Here is a 23,354-nt window from a genome sequence, read left to right as displayed (position 1 = left end):
AATCATTAGGGTCTTATGGTGCAATAAGACCTTTCATATGACACTAATTTTATAAAAATCCGGCCAGCCATCTCTTAGAAACATGAGTGCGATTAAATAGTCTCCAGAACACGTTTCTTTCCATAACTTCTGAACCACATGTTCAATCTTCATAAAATTCAAAAGTTAAGGGTTTTTAAGGTAGCCCGTTCATTTGAAACTAATTTTGATCAAATCAGATGTGTGGTTTCTGAGATATTGATGTTTCGTGATTTTTACACTTTGATACATAACCTCTAAACTAGAAATCAGATTACAATAAAATTCAATAGGGTCTTATAAGGCAACTAGACCTTTCATTTGCAATCAATTTCATTGAAATCTGTTCGGTCAGACCATCTCTGAGAATAGTGAGTGCGAAAAAAGGTGCACATACACACGTACACACCCACACACAAACATATACACCTATACATGCTTATATGCAGAAAATGCTCGATTCATCTAACTGAGTCGAGTACCTTTTCTACCTTTTAATTAGCCAGTGATCGTTAGGAGGAAGTCAATATGTTTACTTTCATTATGTGATTTCACATTTTCATGAACAACGGACAAAGTTACAATCCGATTGCAATGAAATTCCATAGCAACCTATGGAGCAACTAGACCTTTCATTTGACACTAATTTTGTGAAAATCGGTTCAGCCATCTTTGAGAAAAATGAGTGAGTTTAAACAACCACAGGATAACTTTTCTTTACATAACTTTTGAACCATATGTTCAATCATTACGAAATTCAAAAGTTAAGGGTTTTGGAGACAGCCCGATCATTTGAAACCAATTTTATTAAAATCGGTTGTGTGGTTTCTGAGATATTGATGTGTCATGATTTTTACATTTTGATACATAACCTCTAAACTAAAAATCCGATTACAATGAAATTCAATAGCAACCTATGGCGCAACTAGACCTTTCATTTGCAATTAATTTTATAAAAATCGGTCCAGCCATCTCTGAGGAAAGTGAGTGAGAAAAACTTTTTTTTCTTTTTTCTTTTTTTTCATACACACACACACATACACACATACACACATACATACATACATACAGAAAATGCTCAGTTCGTCGAAAGAAGTCGAGTGGTATATAACATTCGGCCATTGGGACCACTTTTATACCTTCGGTTTTTCGAATGATTGCTATACCTTTCTAGGAGAAAGGCAAAAAGGATACTTAGCTTCCGGTCTTAGGATGTCGAAAAGAAAACATTGTTCTTTCTTCATAGTTTAAGCATGTTCTCTAAAACGAGGGGTCGCAGACAAAATACAAATATAGCGTTAGGTAGAAATAATCATTTTATTAGAGAAAGCACCCAGTTTTAAGTTTTTACTGAGAACTGGGAATTGATCGAGACTAATCAATTCGTTGTATTATTTAAAACTTGAAAAGCCAATTTTTTTCTTTTATCATTACAAAAACATAGCAGTTATGACGTTGGAATGGAATACACGCGGCAGACAATAAATTCAAGCTGAAGTAATATTCAGGGTAGTTGTGAACAAAAACTTGTAACTTTCAAAAGATGAGTTTTCAAATGTAGAAGCAGTGTTTAGAACATTCCCAAATGGTTTTCATTATGTCTGTGATTTTGGTAGTTTATGTTTTCAAATCCTGATTTTTTTCTGAAATCCAAAAGAATCTTAAAGGATTCGAATATTGGTTTCAGTCGGTTTCGGTGAGTTTGTGCCGGTTTTGTGGTGAGTTTGTTTGTGTATTTTGCAAGAAGAGGACACTGTAGGTGCTAAATAAAAATGATAGATTGCTAGCCATGTGTTGTGACAATAATGCTAAAGATTTTTATGTTGAGTTCAGTTAGTTCCGGTTACATTCTGCCGTCTATACTGTGGAATGCTCTCTACCGGAGGTGCCGCTATCAATATGATTATTTGAACTATTTGTAGATAATTTTTGGTGAATTTCTGCTATGGGCAAAGTCATATTGCCCTAAGAAAATGCTGTGAGGGGTAGATTTTTAGGACTTATGTAAAATTCTAGAGATATGAATGAAACAAGTTGTGGTGCATGTGGCTATGAGCCAAAAAACGCATTCCAAAAATCAGTTTCAGTTAGAAGTGTTTGGGGGCCATCCACATACCACGTGGACAGCTTGGGGGGGGGGGGTTGTGTAATGTCCACGGTCCTTACAAAAAAAAGAACTTATATCGGCATTTGTCCACGGTGGGGAGGGGAGTAAAAATCGTCAAAAATCTGTCCACGTGGTATGTGGATGGCCCCTTGAATACATTTAAGGAATAAAACGAATTTTTTTGTGTGCGCTTAGAACGATGCAACAAAATAGAAACCATATAACGGGTGACTACTAAAAATTTGGATTTTTTTTCTACTGCTGTCAAAAAAGGTGGATGAACTTAAAGAAAAACTGATTTATTTCACATGAAGATTCATTCATTTTGAACGAAAAAAATCATTGACCTTTTGAAATAGGCCTGTTCCCGGCTTTCCGACGAAGCTTTCTTTTGATGCCAGAACAAGTATGCGTTGTACGGCCTTCACGTCGACTTTTTGAATGCATCTCTTGATTCTACTAATCAACTGTTTGCAGTTCGTTGATCTCCAGTAATATTTGCACCGAAGGAACATAAAACACAAAAGAAATCTTGGATTGGACGACACTGAGGTAGATTCGTTGGGTTACGTCGAGTGGTGGTTCAGGAAAGTTTTTGTTTTTGGACGTTTTACGTGAAAGAGGAAAGAGAGAGAGCTTACATATACATACTCTCATTCCTCTCTGAGCGTGTTTGTTGTGGAATAAGAGAGCCTCAAAAAAATCCAAATTTCTAGTTGTCACCCATTTTTTCAATCACTAGATTTAAAAAACTAAAAATAATTCAAAGCTAAAACATATTATGAGAATATACCATTTTTATTAAAGCAGGAGTTGTCTAAGTTCAAATGAAATTTGAAATACAACACTTTTATACAATGTGGGTGAATGCAAAGTTTGCCGAGTCAACTAGATATATACAAACGGTAAATAACAGATTATTGAATATGTTTGATATCTCTCGGCACCCAGCCACCATGACATTGACATGTTTTCTTCCTTCTTTTAAACTGCTACAGAATATCCTTTTTCCGCACCCATGCCAAATACAACATTGCTGGTTCAGTTTCACCGTGTGTTCTGATAAACTTCAAGTGCACCTCATTAGCAAATCAGGACCGCGAACAAATGTTCTGATACTCACCCACTTATCATTACTGTAACCCACTTGTTAATTATGCCATCCTTCTACTACCCATCGAACAAAGTCGAAATCTGTCACCCGTGACCGTGTCGAAGCCCTCCTCGGAATCGGAACCTCATCACCTCACTGTTACTTGTGCGTCGCCCTCGCACTGGTGCGACTTTTTATTATTCATCTCCTTTTACACGTTGATTACAATGCAATCGAACCACTCTGGTAACAAAAATATCAATAAAGCTCTTTCTCTCTGTCGTCCCTGAATAAAAGACAACCTGGGTGCTGTCGACAATGTCACCAGATTAGGGGACGGGAACGACCTCGACTAGGTGAACACAGCAAGGGCATATGAAAACAGGAAAAGCCTTCCTGCCTGTCCTCCTCTCGTGTTCATTCGGGATGAGATTATAGAGCAATCGAAAAGTGTTGACATGCTTGCCCTGCTGGTAGCTTGATGAATAGATGGGCTGAGTAAGTCCAGACTGCAGTTTGTTATTATTATTTCCCTCGGACAATAATGAGCTCAGGGGATTCTATTCCAGTTCCAGTTTCTGCACCGGCATCGGCCATATGGTTAGTGTGGAATTATTGCGGACACGCTCCGGTCGCAAATGTGGTTGGGTTTTAAAGCTTTAAAGGCACAGTAGAGAGTGACAATCTATTTGTAAACTTTAACAATTCAACACCAGTTTGTACAATTTCCACGCTCTTTCTCTCTGTTTCTCTCCGGTAATGCGAACTATTAATTATGTAAATACAATAATTAAAGATAAACGTGGGCATCATTGACGTAATTAATTACTTCTTCGGCCTTGCGCCCCCAACATTGCGGTCCATGGTCGGCCCACAGCTTACTGGGTCCAAAACCAACAGCGTTTATTAATAAATTATTTATTTTTCTCAATTATGGTAATCATTACGACCGGGGTGCAACTCGAACACGTTTCCGGTGAAGAGTGAAAGTCGGTCTTACACACCTCGCGCGTCGTCCATCGTTTGGGAAAAGAGTCCGAAACATTATCCGCCCACTTTGCCGGTCGATCGTCCACCCTCTATCTTCTGGGGCCAACAAGCACTTTCTCCACCACCTTTTTTGCATATAATTATCCCGGGTTGGGTTTCCTTCCTTTCGGGATGGATACAATACTCACCTGGACGGTTTAAAGTGTGACATTTGAGCTAATTCGAATAGATGCTGCTAAATTATTCATGCGCCCAGCATAAAATTGCGGAGCTGCTTTACATAAATAATAACGAGACAGCAAAGCAGTGCCTCGGTTCCTCTGTCGTGGTGACATTTCCCGGTTTGACACGACGCACACATCCGTCATCATTATCCGTTTCGGTTTGGACAGCTAGGAAAAGCGCCATCACACAGATGACATCCGGCAGAAACTGGTGGACACCTATGGCACGGCATCATCATTATCCAGCTTTTGCTGGAAAGTGGCAAGGAAAATGGGGGAAAATGTGACCACCCATAGTCCATAGTCCGGTAGGCAGCAGCGTCGAAGCACAAAGTTCGCAATCGTCGTGATGGACACGTAACAGACATTGCAATATAATTTATTCATTTTCATCATGAAATTATGCCATTTGCATGCAGAAAAGGTACACACTTGCCGCATGTACAGCGCAGCAGCGTAGTAGGCTTGTTTTTTTTTCGGGTGGTGGCTCATTAGGATGCGGCCTACTTCGGGTGGACAAGCACTACAAACTAGCAAAAATCGGCTCGGCCCAGTTTGAAGCAGAAAAAAAAGCATAGCTGTTTTCACCCACATCGCAGAGCATCGAGGAGGGCCCATCATCTGTTCCTACGTCTGCCCTCCCGGAGTGCAAATCAATCTACGGACACTTGTTTCCGGCGCCGCTTGCTGCGCTGTACGGGATGTGCGAAGGGGAAATTTACCCAAAGCAAACAGATGGCAGATTTGTCGCATTTGATGGTAATACTACACTTTAAAAACAATTACAGTGTATTCAGGACTGGTACAGGAGGGCGAGCGAGGCTGCGCGGTGTCCGATGGCTGTTTGCGATGTTAATCGGATTGTCTGATGAGTGGTTAGATCGCATTGTTCGGCCCGTGTTAGTTCAAGGTGGTGTTGAGCCGATAAATTCTTGTTGTAAGCCGATCCGTTGACGGCTTTTGTTCACTTGATCGAATGTAAATTTCGTGTAAATTGTTCATCAGAAATACTACTTTTTGCTCATGACTCGTACAGCAGTTTTACAAATACCAACTAAATCAGTTTTGAAAACTATGTCTGTGAAAATTCCGTGGTAAACTGTTGCCGGCTAATTCTTACACACATTGAATTTATTCACACAACTCAAATCGCTCTTATACGGATTCAGCGAGTTCAGAACGATAAATAAAAATGTATTGACATTAAAACGCATGCCCAATAAAAAGAAAATTTGACTCTCTACGTCAGGGGTTTTCAGACCTTCTGCTCAGCGGAACACATTTTCGGGCCAAAATACAAGTCGGACTCGATTATCCGGAATGTCGAAAATTGTTTCACTACGGATAATCGAAAGAAAGGACAGAAAAGGTATAATTTCAAAATAAATATTAAAAACAAACAGCAAAAAAAATATTCCGGATAATCGAATCCCAGATAGTAGAACAATAATAAAGATAAAGGCGAGAACCTGCATTCTTGAATCTATGAAAAAAAAATTGTGTTGAAAACTTCACACTATCTTGTCGATTACGATGATGTGGTATTAGTTTTTTTTTTCACAACATTTATTTGACACGGCACAATACATCATGTGGTATTAGTATTGTTATACTCTTTGATTATTTTCTGTTCCAACGTTTGCGGTAAAAAAAATGAACAAAAATTGCCGATTTTTCATGGGTTTACCTTTAATCGCACTGACGAAACTACTCATGAATCATCAATCATAGTAACCCATGAGTTACTTACTTTACTTACTTACTTTTAAGGCGACAGACCGATTATCGATCCAGTGCCGAATCCAGAATACGTCGCCATGCCCCTCGGTCTTGGGCTGCTATCCTCCAATCGCCCCTAACACCTATTTCGCGTGCATCCTCGTCGACAGCACACATCCAACGAGTGCGGGGTCTACCCCGAAGTCGACAACCTCTATCGGGATTCCTGCTAAATATAGCCTTCGCTTGACGCTCATCCGGCATTCTCGCTACATGCCCAGCCCACTGAAGCCTGCCGTTTTTTATCCGCTTGACTATATCCGCCGATTTGTATGCCTGGTACACTTCATGGTTCATGCGTCTGCGCCAAACACCATTTTCTAGTTTGACGCCAAGAATTGAACGCAAAATTCTACGCTCAAAAACACCAAGAGATCAGCCTCTTCCAGCGTCAATGATTCATGGCCATAGAGAGCCACCGGAAGAATCAGTGTTTTATAGAGTGCAAGTTTAGTACGGATTTGCAGACTGCGGGACCTTAGCTGGTTACGTAGTCCGTAAAAGGCCCTGTTTGCGGCTGCTATCCGCCTCTTTATCTCACGGCTAACCTCGTTGTCACATGTCACTAATGTTCCCAGGTAAATAAATTCGTCGACTACTTCAAATGTTTCCCCATCTAGCACCACCGCAGCACCAACCTCCGACGGACTACCACGCACTCTGCCAGCCACCATGTATTTCGTTTTGGCAGAGTTTATGACAAGCCCTAGTCTCGCAGCTTCCCTCCTGAGAGGTCCGAAGGCCTCTTCCACAGCTCTACGGTTGATACCAATGATGTCGATATCGTCCGCAAAACCGAGAAGCATGTGCGACTTCGTAATGATGGTGGCGCTCTGCACACCAGCCCTCCGTATAGCACCTTCCAATGAGCCCGTCACCCTGCTTCAAACCATCCAACGTCACGAACGAGTCCGATATCTCACCGGCTATCCTGACGCTTGATGTAGAACCTTCAAGGGTGGCACGTATCAGCCTAATCAGCTTTGTTAGGAAGCCATGTTAAATCATAATCTGCCATAACTCATTTCTCTTGACTGAATCGTACGCTGCCCTGAAGTCTATGAACAGATGGTGCGTCTGCAAGTTGTATTCTCGAAATTTATCGAGGATTTGTCGCAAGGTAAACATTTGGTCCGTCGTGGAGCGTCCCCCTCGAAAACCGCATTGGTACTCGTCAACAAAGGTCTCCTGCAACGGCCTCAGTCTGTGGAACAGGATGCGGGAGAGAATTTTGTACACGGTATTGAGAAGAGTTATGCCCCGATAATTGCTACAGTCCAGGCGATGGCCTTTTTTGTAGATCGGGCATATGAGACCCTTCAACCAGTCCGAGGGCAATTCTTCGTCAGACCACACTCTCAGCATGATCCGATGAATGGCACGATACAGCTGTTTGCTCCCGACTTTGAAGAGTTCGGCGGGAATGCCATCCTTCCCGGCTGCCTTGCAGTTTCTCAGCTCTTTCACTGCTTTCTTCGACTCGTCCATGGATGGTGGATCCACAGCTTGACCATCATTCTCAAAAGTCATCCTGCTCCTTTCGACTCTACTGTTTCCCTCACCGTTCAACAGCACACTGAAGTGTTCCTTCCAACGCCTGGCCACCTCTGTTTTATCGGTTATCAGGTTCCCCTCCCTATCGTTGCACATGACAGGAGCTGACACGTTTCGATTTCTGATTCCGTTGACCTTCTAGTAGAAGCTCCTCGCATCGTGCCTGGAGAAGCAACCTTCCGCCTCCGCAAGAATACGCTACCAATGCTGTCGTTTCTTCCGATGATGCAGTCTTTTTTCAGCGGCTCTTGCATCTCGATATCTACCCATGCTCTGACGAGTCACAGCCGTGGCCAACATGTGACCCCTGGCGCGGTTCTTCTCCTCCGTCACCTGCTGGCACTCAGCGTCAAACCACTCATTGGGCGCAGCTGCCGCAGTTGTACCCAACACTTCTCGCGCTGTAGTGCTGATCGAACTGTGGATGTGCCTCCACTGTTCATTCAGGTTCCCTTCAACTCTTTCCTCAATCCGTTCATCAATCTTCTGCAAGTACTCTGCAGCCACTCCTTCAGTTGATAGTCGCTGGATGTTCAACTGCATCCTCCTCGTTGCCTTGGATTTCAGCACGTTGGACAGCCGGGCGCGGATTTTGGCTACTACGAGATAGTGCGGATTTTGGCTACTACGTCTGAAAAGTGCCGTCCATCAATCAGAACGTGGTCAATTTGAGAGCAAAGCTCTCCATTCGGGTGCATCCAGGTGTGCTTACGTATGTTCCGGCGTGCAAAATAAGTGCTACAGATAGCCATCCCCCTAGCTGCAGCGAAATTAACAAGCCTCAGGCCATTGTCGTTCGTAGTAGAGTGGAAGCTTTCCCTACCAGTTACGGGGCGGAAAAAGTCTTTCTGCCCGACCTGTGCATTTGCATCTCCGATGACAATCTTTATATCGTGTCCTGGGCACTCATTGTATGTCTTTTTCAGGAGCTCATAGAACTCCTCCTTTTCGTCATCGGGTTTCTCGTTGGTCGGTGCGTACACATTTATACGGCTGTAGTTAAAGAATTTGCCCTTAATTCTCAACACGCATATACGGTCACTGATCGGCCTCCATCGAATGACACGCTTCATCTGTTTTCCAATTAGCACGAAACCGACTCCTCTTTCTGCTTTCACGCCGCCGCTATAGTAGATGTGGTACTTAAATGAAGTATCCGCAATAGGATCTACTGCTCGGAATTCGCGTTCTTCCGATTTCGGCCACCGCACCTCTTGGATAGCTGCAACCTCCATATTCACTTTCCGCAGCTCTCTAGCCAGGATACTTGCGCGTGCCGGTTCGAGTAGAGTCCTTACATTCCAAGAACCGAATTTTCAATAATCTTTGTCCTTTTTCGTTCACCTAGGTCCATGCCGATTATTCCGTTCCGTATTTATATCTGGATTGTTCGTAGTATTTAATATTCAGTATGCTGCCTTACTAGGGCCGCGATACCTGGTCTCGCGACGGGGCTGCCGTCTTTGATAAAGCTGGCGAGGCACAGCGTCTATGCTTCATTGATTGGGCATATGAGACCTTGCAGTTTGAGGCATTTGTTCATCCATCCAGATCCTTAGTATGATCTGGTGGATTGCATAGTACAGCCGCTGGCTCCCCGCTCTTAGAAATACCGTCCTTCCCACCGACCTTTCCGTTTTTCAGTTCACTAATCGCTGTTTCAACCTCCTTCTGTGTTGGTGGCTCCATAGGGTTGTTCCACGTTCATATTTCTTATCCTGTTTCTGTTTTAATTCTCTCGCTTCACAGTTTGATAGCGCCTGAAAGTGCTCCTTTCACCTGGCTACAATGTTGACTGTTCGATAGAAGTTTCGCCCATGGTCCCTAGCAAAGTTGTCTTTAGCGCTGGCGAGCACCTGCTCCTCGTGAGGATTTTTCCATTCGTTTTTTTTTTAATTCCGTTCGTGCTTAGGAGAGGTTTCGATGTGCTACCTTACCAGAACGCGATATTTACATCCTGCTGATAGGATGATAGATGTAGCTGGTGGTATACAGCTTTTCATGATTCATGATTCAGGTCAGACGCGGTTGTACGCTGCTCCTAACATGGGATACAGTTGCGTACAATCCATCTGCCCAGTCAACATACGGCCAAAATCAACCGATCTGCGCTAAGGTCACTCGTATCCCGATCGGCACCTTGTGGAGGTTCGTATGGAAGTCGCTGTACAGAGTTGAGTGAACACATTAGGGTCTCAATTACACGTGCTAAGGCCAGAAAAAAAGAATACGTAAAATAATAAAAAATATTTAAAAGTTCATGAAAAAAGTGAGTGTAGGAGAGGATGCATTTTAGGGATGAGAAAACTATCATTAACTACTGATAGTTATCAGCATGAAAAAATATCATTACCTTCCGTAAAGATTTCGTCTTGCTAAAATTTTTTGCATTTTTTGTAGAAGATTTTAATGCACTCTTATTTGGACTATTCCCTACAGTATTTTGTGTAAGTTTACTCTTTTTTTTTCTTTTTTGAGGCGATACAGCTCTTATGAATAAAAATTATCTAAGCTAGCAATTTCTTCAACAACGAACTTTTCGAAACACAATGCAAGAATGAGCACTGTGATTCATGGTGTTAAAAAAAAAACATCAACTCACACATATCCAATTGAGTGAGCACAGACTTTAGCTACTCAGTTCTCGACGGAGTAAAAAATTTAAACCCAGCTGTAATTCCAAACGATTCCTGTAGGGGCCATCCACATACCACGTGGACAGATTTTCATCGATTTTGCCGAAAATTTCCGATTTCTCAAAAATTCAAATAGTGCCATTGTTGCCCCTTAAGTTGAAATATGTTCAAACTCGGGGAAGTTAAGTTTTGCATCGAAATACACAAAAAAAAATATTAATTGAAACCAAGGCAGAAAAAAAGTCAATTTTTGTTACATTGTGTAATCAATGTCCAAATAATTTTTTTTTGCTCCTCAAAATTTTACCCCTTTTCGCCTCAGAAATAATTTCTGGTTACGCCACTGCATCATACAAGTAAAATGAAAAAAGGAAATGGTTATTTTATGTTCGTTAATCGCAAATTTCAATATTTTTTCTGTGATTCGATTATCCGGAAAACTCGATTATCTGGAATAAAATTTTTTTGTATTCCGGATAATCGAGTCCGACCTGTATATATAATAGCGAACCTACAAATCAATCTGCAAAACATGGCCTGTAAGTGAGCACAAAAAAATAAGATGCTAAAAGTCGAACTAACTTCGTAATACCAGTTTTGCGATGTGGCAAGAATTTTAAATAATCATTCAGATACTCCAAAAATCAAAGGAAACCAGAAATACAGACATATATAAATTTATTATTTTAAAAATTTCTCTATTCCAAAATAGTTTAAACAAATTGCTGATTTTTCCCGTTTCCTCACACGCAAAATTTTCTGGATTGTTATACAAATTATATACTGCCGTCACGGTGTTCCAAATACTGTTATTATTAAATAAAATACGCCATCAAAACTGTTGATGTCAGTTGGTTTGTATCACTGCCCTGCACTTCTGAACCAAATTTGAAAATCATCGTTGGACTAATTTTTGAGTTGAGCCGTTTTAAGGTTTTAGGGATGATTTCTCATACAAATATACTTAAATAACCCTTCCAAAACGAACACAAATCATAGTAGAAACTGTTTTACAGGCAACATATGCCCATTGACGACCTTTCTGGAACATTTGAGCTGTATCAGGACCATCGGAAAATTGTTTGGGTTAAAAAACCCCGGGTAAAATGCAAAAATTGCCATTTTACCCGGGGCCTGAACCAAAACATTTTTTGACACCTCAGTTCACTGGAATTTTAAAGCTACGTACCGCACCTAAAAGCAACATCAACATCAGCAGTTCGGTGACACCTGTCAGTTCCTAAAAAGGTCTATAGTGAATCCATAGACAAACAGACGTGTCACTCAATGATGTTTTCTTTGTCCAATCCGTTTTTACGAAAATTTGTCAGTAGGCGGTAAGCTCCCATGGTGGAGCATAAGTATAACGTTGCGAACGAGGCCGAGGATTCTTAAGGTTTTTTCTTTGAAAAGGTTTATCTGTTCGTCTGTGGTAAATCTATCAATATTATTTGTTATGTATATTCGTGAATATATTTGGCAAAAAGCAATGTTTTTTCGAACAATGCACGAACTTCGTTTTAGAAACAGAAGCAGAATCGAATGAGAAACATGTTGTGTAAACCCTTTTTTTTATTTATGTTTAGTTATAGGACAAGATGAATGGAGCATATACTTACATTAAAGTAGCACACAAATCCTTTTCAAAATTGAAATGTATATGTAGTAACTAGACAGGGAGGTAAAACTCACGTTTTATGAGATTATTGTCGAAAAATTTCTTTGTTTACTACCACGAATACTGCAAATTTCATTACCTTTCATTTTAATTGAACCTTTTTGGTCTATTATGTACATATTATGAGCAATTTATATATAAGTTGAAACCTCATTTTTTAATCTTTTCTATGATAATCGAGGTTTGAGGCAACCAACTGATTTTTTGCAAATTTCGGAACGGGTTTTTGAAGCATCGTTTGCAACCAAAAGCTAAAAAAATGAATTGTGCTAATCATTAATTCAACTAACGATATATGCACCCTATTCCACGATAACTTGGGAGCGATAAAAACCCTTCATTCCTCAAAATCATTCAAATCACAATTTTACCTCGCGGTCATCAATAATAAAAAACTGGGGTGAACCAGCCACAGGCTGAAAACCCCATAATAAAAAGCTACTATTACTAATAATAAAAGAGGTTTTTTGTCTCTGAAGGAAAAGGTGGACGATTTAGGCTAAAAATAGTTTATAACTTTGTCAAAAATATCCCGGCCCGGTACACATAGACATAGACGTAGTATATAAGGAATAATTATTCTTATAATAAATCTTCGAGAAACCATCTAATGTGAACAGTTTTTAAGGTATATTTTTTATAATTTAAACATGTTCGTATTAAGCCATCAAGATATGAAGTTTCCATTGGTCTAGTTTTCGAGTTACAGTGTGAACTAAGGTTCGAATGATGTTTTATTGGTTCAGATTGACAAATGGCTATTTTATCCGGGGTTTTTTGACTCAGAAGTTTTCCCAATGGTCCCAATAAAGTTAAAACCTTCCAGAAAGGTCGTCAATGGGCATATGTTGTTTGCAAAACAATACCTACTATGATTTATGTTCGTTTTGGAAGGGTTGTTAAAGTTTTTTTTTTTTTTTCAAATATGTAAATTTATTTAAACTATTTTAACAAATAACAATCACAAAAATTACAACTAAATTCCAAAACAGACTTTTTTCATATTTCATTTCCTTTGTCTTCTTCGATATCCTCCCTAACTTATTCTAATATTAACTTTTGGACCGATTACCCGCGGTGAGCTCGGGGTTAATAAAGCATTCGTACATGTTTACGTGTATCCATCATCATTCATATATAAACATTCATACCAAAATATTCAAGCGCACTCACATAAAAGGAAAGGGGATTTATTCTAACTTAGCCTACTCAACTGGTTGTTAGGCACCGTTTACCCGCGGTATCTCGGGGTTAGTGAACATTGCAGCAGCCAAAAAATTCATCCTAACACACATTCAAAAAACTCTTGAAAGTTTTAGCGAAACTTTCCTTATTATTCCATCGTGCTTCTCGAATATCGTCCTTGAACGCTGTCAAACAGTTAGGGTCTGTTTTATCAAACCAATTCAAATTAAATTCAATAGCTTCCAAAGTAATCCATAGCGCTGCTTTGAATCTGTAATCATTTTCGCCTATTGAAAGTATATTTGTATGAGAAATCCTCCCTAAAACTTTAAAAGGACTTAACTCAAAAATTAGTCCAACGATGATATTCAAATTTGGCCCAGAAGTGCAGGACAGTAATACAAACCAACTGGCATAAACAGTTTTGATGGCGTATTTTATTTTATAATAACGGTATTTGGAACACCGTGGCCGTGAAACGCATATCAGTCCCATCTGCGAAATCATCGAACGGAGAAAACAGTGATAGAATAACTGAAATGTTTAATTCAATAAAATACGATCCGCTTGGAATATTAATGTTTTTTTTTCTCAGATTGATGGATTTTTTGTTGTTTTTGATATTTCTGTTTCATAAATAGTTAATTCATAACAATTAAAATGGCACTAATATGCGTTTATTTTGCCTTACAGCGTGTGAAATAAGCTCCTTATAGTCCCAGTCTTTATGACCACTGAGACTGAATCAGTGCGTTGTTGTTCACAATTATCAAACTTGCTTGTTTAACTGTAAGTAAATAACTTTGAAAGTATGGACATAATGTTTAATCTCGTGCAAAATATCCTCGTTAAATCTGATCCGTACTTATTACGAATATGCTGATAGCACCGTTTTGCGATTTTGATTCACCTATTTTTGATCACTTTAAATTGTTTTACGGGTAGTTTCTGCGATTCGTTTGCGATTACTTTTCAGATGGGACAAACTGACCTGATATTTTTTGAAAACTTTGCAGTATAAATTATATTATTTTTCACTTTTATATACCGTTAGTGGGCATAACTCAAAATCAACAAAAATGCAGATGGGACTGATATGCATTTCACGAAAATATAAGAGTAATTTTAACATTCATGCTGTGCTAAAATAGCTAACATATGCAAATCAGAGAGAAGGCTACTCGCAGTTTACCTTATTCAAGACATAATTTTATAAAGAATTTTGAACAATTCCCAAATATATTCAAAACATTGAATTTGTTGAAAATAAATAATGAGTGTCCAAACCATTTTCTTTGTCAAGTTTCTATTTTCGCTGTTGAAAGACTTTGTGGTCCTTGTTCGTGTGAGCATAAAGTATCGACATCATGGTAACCATAACTGAACTACTTTGGTTATAGCTCATATTGAAAGACCCCTCGGGTACCAAGAGGTCAGACAATTTATGAAAAAGTTGTATTTTGAGTAATTCTTGATCTTTTCATTTATCTAAAAAGTAAAGAAAAGCCTTGGTGCTACATTCCGATTCAGAACTTGACCTTCTGTTTATTCTACACAGACTTCACAGCCGACTGTTTAGTGTACAGGACAATTGCGGGACTAGCGCTACGATCCTACTGACACTATAGTCACTGTATTTTACTAGTCTGGCGGAGTGGGGAACCATGCAACTGGCAACCCACTTTTTCACATTAAAATCCTGACACCACTGGATATAATTCATGTTGCATATGACTTCTTTGAAAGTAAACATTTGATGTGAAAATGAAGTGCGTTTATAACAAATGTAACAGCAATTGGCGAAGGACAAAGAAACAAACAAGTTTACTCCGGTTTCCAAAGAATGCGGAGATTAGAGGAAAATGGCTAAAATTTTGCGAGTTTTTTTTTTTTTTTTAATCTCTGTATGCCTGAAGGGCACGGGGTACTGAAATGCCACTGCGACATTCTTGCTGATTGTCTTTTGTGGCGGGCCCCGCGCATTTGACGGACTTAAGTGCTAGTAGTGCTGCTTGACTGTCCGAGAATATACCGATTTTCGCATGTCTGTAGTTGCGTTGCAGACATATTTTTGCGCAGATATATATGGCATATACCTCTGCTTGAAAAACGGTGGGCCATTTACCCAGGGAAAACGTTTCCCTGATACCGGGTCCGTATATACCAGATCCCGTTAGGGATCCCATTTTCGAGCCGTCCGTATAAAAATTGACGATGCCAGGTGGAAGATTAGGCCCTCCATTGTTCCACATAGAGCGGTTTGTTTCAATCACTCTATATGGAATATCCATGTTGGACCTAACGTCCATCCAGTCGGAGACTGTGGTTAATAGCGGAGTTAGTTTGAACTCCCTAAGTATGCGAAGGTGGCCGATTTGGTCCCCTTCAAGTATGGTTTTCCTCCTTTGCAACCTTAGAGCGCCAAGCTCTGCTTCCTTTTTCACATGAAGATGTAGAGGTAGTAGGCAAAGCATAGCTTCCATGGCTGCAGTTGGAGTTGTTCGCATAGCGCTGGTAACCGAAAGACATGCAAGTCTTTGAACTTTTTTGAGTTTGGCTTGCGCAGTCACTTCGTTCACCTTAGGCCACCACACTAAGGCAGCATAGGTGATTCTTGGTCGGGCAATGGTCTTGTAAGACCAGAGTGCCAAGTCTGGTTTCAGTCCCCAGGTCTTACCGAAGAGAGTTCTGCAGGCCCAGATCGCTGAGATCGCTTTCTTAGCGGCATGATCCAGTTGTGCAGACCAGTTCAGTTTCTTGTCCAGAATAATTCCGAGATATTTGACTTCATTGCTGAAGCCCAGTCTAACTCCACTCAGTATTGGAGGAGTGATGGAGATCGTCCTTCGTCTGCCGAATGGAATTAGGACTGTTTTTAAGGGGTTTATGTTTAGACCCTCCTGTAAACACCATGACATGGTGGTATTCAGAGCCGTTTGCATTCGGCTCGACAGAGTTGCGTCATCTTTACCTCTGACGATGAGGACGATGTCATCGGCGTATCCAATGACCTCGTAACCAAGCTGTGAAAGCTTGTTGAGAAGTGCGTCGACAACTAGTGACCATAACAAGGGCGAGAGAACTCCTCCTTGCGGACACCCCTTGATCACTGACATTGTTACAGACGAATCTCCCAAGGTTGCTGTGATCACTCTGCTAGAGAGCATTGCGTGTATCCAGTTCCTTGAAGTTTGGTCGATTCCCTTATGAGATAGAGCCGTATCGATTGATGCAAGGGACGTGTTATCGAAGGCCCCTTCAATATCAATAAAGGCACATAGCGCCGTCTCCTGATAACTTAGGGACTTTTCAATCAACGTCACTAAGCTGTGAAGAGCAGTTTCTGTTGACTTGCCGCTTTGATAGGCATGTTGGTTCCTGTTCAGCGGGGAGTCTTTAAGAAACTCATCACGGATATATTTATCCATTATTTTCTCCATCAACTTGAGAAGCGATGAAGTCAGACTTATGGGTCTGAAAGTTTTAGGTAGGGTTTTGTCCTTTCTTCCAACTTTGGGGATAAACACTACCTTCACCTTCAGCCAGTTATCCGGAATATGGCCCAGGATAAAGCTGGCTCTGAAGAGGTTGATGAGTTCGGACATGATAACTGCGGCCGATTTTTGTAGAAAGATGGGTAGTATGCCGTCTGGACCAGGAGACTTCATAGGGTCGAATGAGCTTAGAGCCCAACCTATTGAAGCTTCCGTGAACAGTCGACGGGCCAGCAGGATGGACTCCCGAGACGCCATATGTCTCGAATTGTCCTGCCGCGACCCATCACTATTCAGTTCTTCGGTCTCTGTCGATCCAGGAAAGTGGGTGTTTATAAGAACCTCCAGCGTTTCCTTGGTAGTGACAGTGAGGCATCCATCCTCTTTCCTCACCTGTCCTAAACCGTTAGTATGGTCTTTGGACATCGCCTTTTGGAGCCGCGTAGCTTCCGGCAGAGTTTGGATTCTTTCACAGAAACTAACTCTGGATTTCCGTTTAGCCTTGCGTAGCTCGGCGTTGTATTTAGTGAGGGACACCCTGTAGTCGTCCCAGTTAGACGTGACTTTTGCCCTGTTGAACAACCGCCTAGTTTCCCGACGAAGGTCACTAAGTTGATCATTCCACCAGGGTACGTCACGGCATACTGACCGCTGTGTTAGTGGACAGTTAGCGTCGAAAGCATCCATGATTCTGTTTTGTAGATCATTTGCTGCCGAATTCAGGTCAACAGAATTTCGAATGTTGCTGTAACTGAAAGTTCGTGAATCGATCAGGCGTTCCTTAAAGGATTCCCAATCTGTATTCTTAGGATTTCTGAACAGCTCTCTTTTCAGAGGGTTAGCCTCTATTATAAAAACGATGTGTCTGTGGTCCGACAAACTAGTTTCATCGGAGACATGCCAATTTTTAATCCTTTCAGAAATAGAGGCGCTACACAGAGTGAGATCAAGGACCTCTTGTCTAATAGCGTTGATAAACGTGGGGTTATTCCCTACATTACATACATTGACATCGTTAGAGGTAAGGTATTCAAGTAGGTACTCACCCCTGGTGTTGGTGTCCGAGCTGCCCCAGATCGTGTGGTGAGCGTTGGCATCGCAGCCGATCAGAAACGGCTTGTTGATGGCCTTGCAGTACCGCACGAGCGCAGCAACTTCGGGTGGCGGTATATCACCTTGGTCGCCCGGGAAGTAGGCCGACGCGACAACCATTTCCTGCTTTCCTCTGGTTGTCGGTACTTCAACCGTGACGGCAACGACGTCGCGTTGGATAAATTCTGTAATAGGAAAAAAATTTAGTTCTCTATTTAGCAGAATTGCAGTCCTTGGTTTGGACTGCGTGTCACAGTAGATTAACCTACCGTTAGGAGCGTTAAGTCCGAGAACTTTGGATTCGTTGATCCACGGCTCCTGGATGAAAGCAGCCGCTAGCTGCTCTTTGGCGAATCTCCTGCAAAGAACACCCGAGGCGCCTTTTGCGTGATGGAGATTCGCTTGCACGCAGCGAAGGCTGCTCACTTTGCAGTGAAGTTGCCGTCTTTGTCCGGATCGGAAGATGATCCTGGTATTGACTGACGGCTGCCAACAGCGGTTTGGCTGGTTGATGGAAGTTGCTCTTCCTCACTGTTCGGCTTCGGTTGCAGCAGTCGATTGGCAACAGAAGGTCGTCGCGCACACTGTGGCGGTTTTTGACTCCGGGGGGTGCGACTTTTCGGTGGTTGATGCTTCACACTCTTGCGAGTCTTCGGCGGAACCGTCCGAGCAGCCGTGGGGTTGCGTTTTTTGGGTGGTGACAGGGCACTCACGGGGGAGCATCCTGCGCGTACCTTCCCAATCGCAGGGTTGCGTTTGGGTGGTTGTGGGGCACTCCCGGAGGAGTTTCCCACGCGAACCTTTAGCCCATTCGCAGGATCGTTTTGCCTGGGTGGTGGCAGAGTACTCCCGGAGGAGTTACCCGCACGTACCTTCCCTGACATTGCGACGGAGTCTTTCCCGCCTGTGACGTTCGGCCTTCCGCTTACCTTTCGGATGCGTGCTTTGCCGAAACCGTAGTGCAGTTCATAATTTCTACTCTCAACGAGTTTGGCCGATTCTTCGTCAATATCCAGAACTAGTTCGACCAAGGTCTTTACCAATTTGCGGTTACAGACTCACCACATTTTGGTAGAGAGATGGTCGTTCTGATTCTGGAGTGAACGAAGAATCTTCTCGTCCGGAGAGTTCGCACTGTCCGCGAAGTAACCGACATACCGTCTGGCCTTCGGCAGATCCTTCATGTGGTATACACGAAGTTGTGCTCCCTCCCATGGTACGAGAGAAGGTACCTCCCTTTCCAACCACTGCACTGTGTCGTTGTCGGCACAGGCAAGTTGCAGGAAGCCATTTTTTAGATGGCAACCGTTAAACTTGGGCTTGGTGGTTGGATTTTCCTGGTCCGCAATGTGATCGAGGATGGAGGTCCGGACAGCCTGAAGCTGGTCCGTTGTGAGTAGGGAGCTGGGGTGGGTAGCAGAAGTAACCGCAAGGCTTATAGCTCCCACCATGTCCCTATATGTGGCCTTCGGGAGCGGCTTCGAACCCGATGACCCCAAACCAGTGCCGTTCCGCAGTTTTTTAGGCTGTGGACACTTAGTACTGGTGTTTGGTGACACCAAGTCGTCCGACCGCTGTCGCTTGACGGCAACTTGGTTCGATTGAGCAGGCTGCTCTGTTGGAAGAAGGCCAGCTTCCTGGCTTCTTCGTACGAGAGACCGGAGCGAAGATTTTTGCTCAGTCGCCGCCTTTGCGCATTTGAAAGTCGCTTGACAAGGGGTGCCGATGATTCGGGTTTCCCTTCGTCATCGGGCCTTGTCTGTGGACCGGGAACTAAGTCCATTTGACTTTCGTCATTCCCTTGTGGAGAAAGTAGGATTAAGGATGAAGCCGAGGGTCCTCCGTCCAGCGATTCGCTGTCGAGGTTGAAATCATCCTCATGCTCCATCTCCTCCGTTCTGCCCGGTGCGTTTGTTTTTATTGGACTACGCTCCGATGAGCCCATGGGTTCCGGCAAAGAAAGGCTGCCGGTGGCCGAATTTTGTGAAGTTTTGTCGTTCATAAAATTCCCACGAGTCGCTGGGTAAAGAAGAGTCCGCTGCATCAGTGACCCGCGTGATGCAGTAAGGGCTAATTACTGTGAAGGGTGCCCTGGTACTCCACAAGGCTCCGTTAGAGGCTGGGTATTTCTTAAACCCCCCCCCCACCACGTCATCCATCGGCACGGGTCGCATAACACCTTAGCTTAGGGGTTTTAACCATTGGATTTTACGCAACAGCCATGGTTAAGAGCTGTTGCAACCATCCTCCTTTACAGGGGCTTTGGACCCTCTGCTACAGTTCTCAATAATTCAAGTCTATTCGTAAAGGCTAAACTGAACCAAGAGAATCGTAACAGGCGGAGTTGCGAGTTACCTGATAATTTATCTATGGCAGTATAATGTTATCAACAAGCATGGAAAAGTTCACTCACTAGCAATATTTCATGCAAATGTGTTCTTTGATTTATCAGTTATCGTTCAACTATTTCCACTCGCGTACAAGTTTTCCATAGAAACGCTGCTGATTGTTTTTCGCTTCTAAGAGTGTCGAATACCATAGAAGGAGACTGAATGATTCAAACACGATAGTATTCATTGTATCCAAGTTCACTCGCATTCAACATTTTCGCGAGAAACTTTGAGATATTATCGCCAGTGATACAAAATTATGAATCCAAATGAACGTTAGATTGCGTTCAATTGTTTGCTTGTCGGAGCAAATAGGTATCATCAATGCTTACGGAAATTGTAGCATGGTGCATTAGCATCTGATACTTGAAATCACTAAGAATCATCATGGTATATCACGGTGAAAGCACGACGTGGAGTAGCCGAATTACGCCTACAAGCAACCGACATTTGAAAGAATCATTGCGATCGCTTGAGTGCAATCGTTTACGATTCTTTCGTGAAACACTCGCTATATGTTGCTCGCTCCGCCTAAAGCAGGCAATACTGAAACAAAATCATCAAAGAAAGCTACCATATATTTCTTTGCTCTAAGTTGTCTCTTGCAAGCTTGAGAATGTATAACTTTTAATAGCGATGGTTTGCTAGGATTGAAAGCTTTCAAATAGCACTTCAGAAATGATACCCAAATGATTGTTATGCGATACGAGTTTTTCCATCCTTGTTTATCAATAAACAATAATTTATAAAATATCATTAATTCATTACAATAACTATTCTCAAAAAAATAGCAATTGTCACAAAAAGCCCAATTATTGAGTCTAATTTATTCTGTATCTTTTTACGGCACGATTACAATACTTTAAATGCGAAAATCGACGCACTATCGACTGGTTCCCGTTCTGACAGCTCACACTGGTTCCCGAAATCCAGTCCGCCAGACTAGTAAAGTATACAGTGACTATAACCGACACCTAACAGTCTCTCCCGAGCCAAGACTCGAACCTACGACAACTGGCTTGTTAGGCCAGCATCGTACCTCGAGACCAACTGAGAGACATTAATTTATTTCTCTTAAATTTGCCATTAAACCCTCTACAAATATAACACGTAGTTTATTTTAACAACAAGATGTAGAATTTCGGAAAGAAACCTACTGTAGAACATTTTTTTCAACATAAACAGTCATCTATACTGCCAATCTATACGAAATAGCCGAGAGCAGCAAAAAAAATTGAGAGAGAAAAAAAATCGACACAGAGTTCATTGAAAGGACATAATGAAACAACAAAAGCATCAAGCTAAATGGAAAAGTGCGTTTATCCTCCTCCACCTTCTCGAGTTTGGCTTTCTATACGAGATGATGCTGCTGATGATGGCGCTTCTCTGCAAGACCCATACCGTATATCCACAGTGCCAGCAGATTCCATTAAAGTGTGATGGAGAAAAACAACAGTCAGGCTTTTATCCCGAAAACGGCTTGGTCCGTCCAACAACCAACTCATCCTCCTGAAGCAAGCAATACACGTACGCTACAGTATAGTTCCTATAGTTGTTGGAAACTCGCTGATGGTTATCCCTAATGCGGCCCTGACGCTCCTGCTGCTGCTCTTTATAGTCTGTTAACGAAGAAACGCCAGTAATAAAGAGCTAAAAAGCTTTTGATAACAACTTTATGAATCGACAAACAAACTTTATATGCAGCTTTTATCATTTTTTTCTCTCGTATTATGTGGGTTTTTGTCTCCATGAAACATGCGAGCAAGCAAAAAAAAAATAAAACCCGATGATGTTTCAATTACTCTCCCTATTATGCTGCTGATGGGTGGCATTCACCGTCATCTCATCTCCCCGTATTGAGTTTGTATGTACTTTGGTTTGGATCAACGTTGATCGCCTGCCTCATGCCTTCCTGGTTGAATAACGGCCAGCACACACCGAATTTAGAGGTGTAGCCTATTTACTATGTAATTACCGGCGTCGATAATTATCAATTTAATTACAATTAATTTATTAATTAGTATTATTTAAATGGATACCGCCAATTGATTGCACGCACGATTATCCGATGCCGATCCGGGGACGCTTTCAGCAGCTGTTATCGCTGCTGCTGACTCTAATCCTTGCCAGGTCACACAGCTAAAGTCTAGCCGCAGACGGTGTGGTGACTGTGGGTGTGTGTGTGTGAGTGGGGGATACCAGGTGAACGTGGGTTATTTGATAATGAGAGCGAAAAAAAGCACTAATCGATGTATTATGACGTTCAATGCGTTTTGAATGTGTTCGATCAAGTAAAAGTTGAAAATGGTTTACTTTACATCTCAAACAAGAAAAAAGGCAAATTTTATGAGAATTTTGAGAAAAAGTAGATTGCCTTATTATTATTAAAAAAAATGAGAATTGTATCTACAAATCAAACATCAAAATCACTAACACAAAAGTATCAATTTTCACTCAGCATCAGACAGTTTTACAATCATCCAACAGCGACCGTCTGTTCTGATAGGTAAAATTGAAACGTAACTCGATCGAAAATTAGCTGGATGGGTTTGCTAAAATCACGATAAAAGTTTAAATTGACTTCCCGAAGAAACCACTTCAAAGGCACTAGCTTATCGCAGCATCATTAAAAGCAGATAAATCAGTCCTGCTTAAAAACCCTTGCTCAAATTGTATTTATTATTTATCATCCATATGGTAGACCCATCATTATTAATAGAGTTGCTACACAGTTGTTAGCCCAAAAGTAACCCTCACTCGGTCATCAGATTTCAGCCCCTGTCTCTAATGTATGTCACTTGTTGTTTGTGGCGCACGAAAAACACGCACACACCCCAAGAATCTGTATGACGAAAAATGAAGTGAATCACCCCTTCGAAAAAGCGGCCTGCTGCGACAGGACAAATTGCGAATTGCACTTGACTTGACGCTCTGAAGTACCACATCGCACCTATAAGGCAGCAGGCTCTGCTTTCCGAGAGTTTGTCACACTCTATCGGATGTTAGATCGGATCATTTCCCCCTCAACGTATAACTTGTCATTTCCTCAACTTTTGCATTTAGGTTTAAAATTTCCGCCGCCCGTGTGGCAACATCAGCATCAGCATCATCATC

The 23,354-nt window shown here is 41.8% G+C and overlaps 1 protein-coding gene across 2 annotated transcripts in view; it reads left to right on the top strand.

The window, feature by feature from the left end:
• Positions 1-23,354, top strand: part of LOC129727045 (homeobox protein unc-42) — a 107,278-nt gene that overhangs the window by 11,291 nt on the left and 72,633 nt on the right. The gene's annotated exons all lie outside the window — the stretch shown is intronic.

The sequence above is a fragment of the Wyeomyia smithii genome, chromosome 3, assembly GCF_029784165.1.
Source record: "Wyeomyia smithii strain HCP4-BCI-WySm-NY-G18 chromosome 3, ASM2978416v1, whole genome shotgun sequence".
Lineage (NCBI taxonomy): Eukaryota > Metazoa > Arthropoda > Insecta > Diptera > Culicidae > Wyeomyia > Wyeomyia smithii.
The sequence above is the reverse complement of the archived record's forward strand: the minus strand, read 5'-3'. Positions and strand labels throughout refer to the sequence as shown.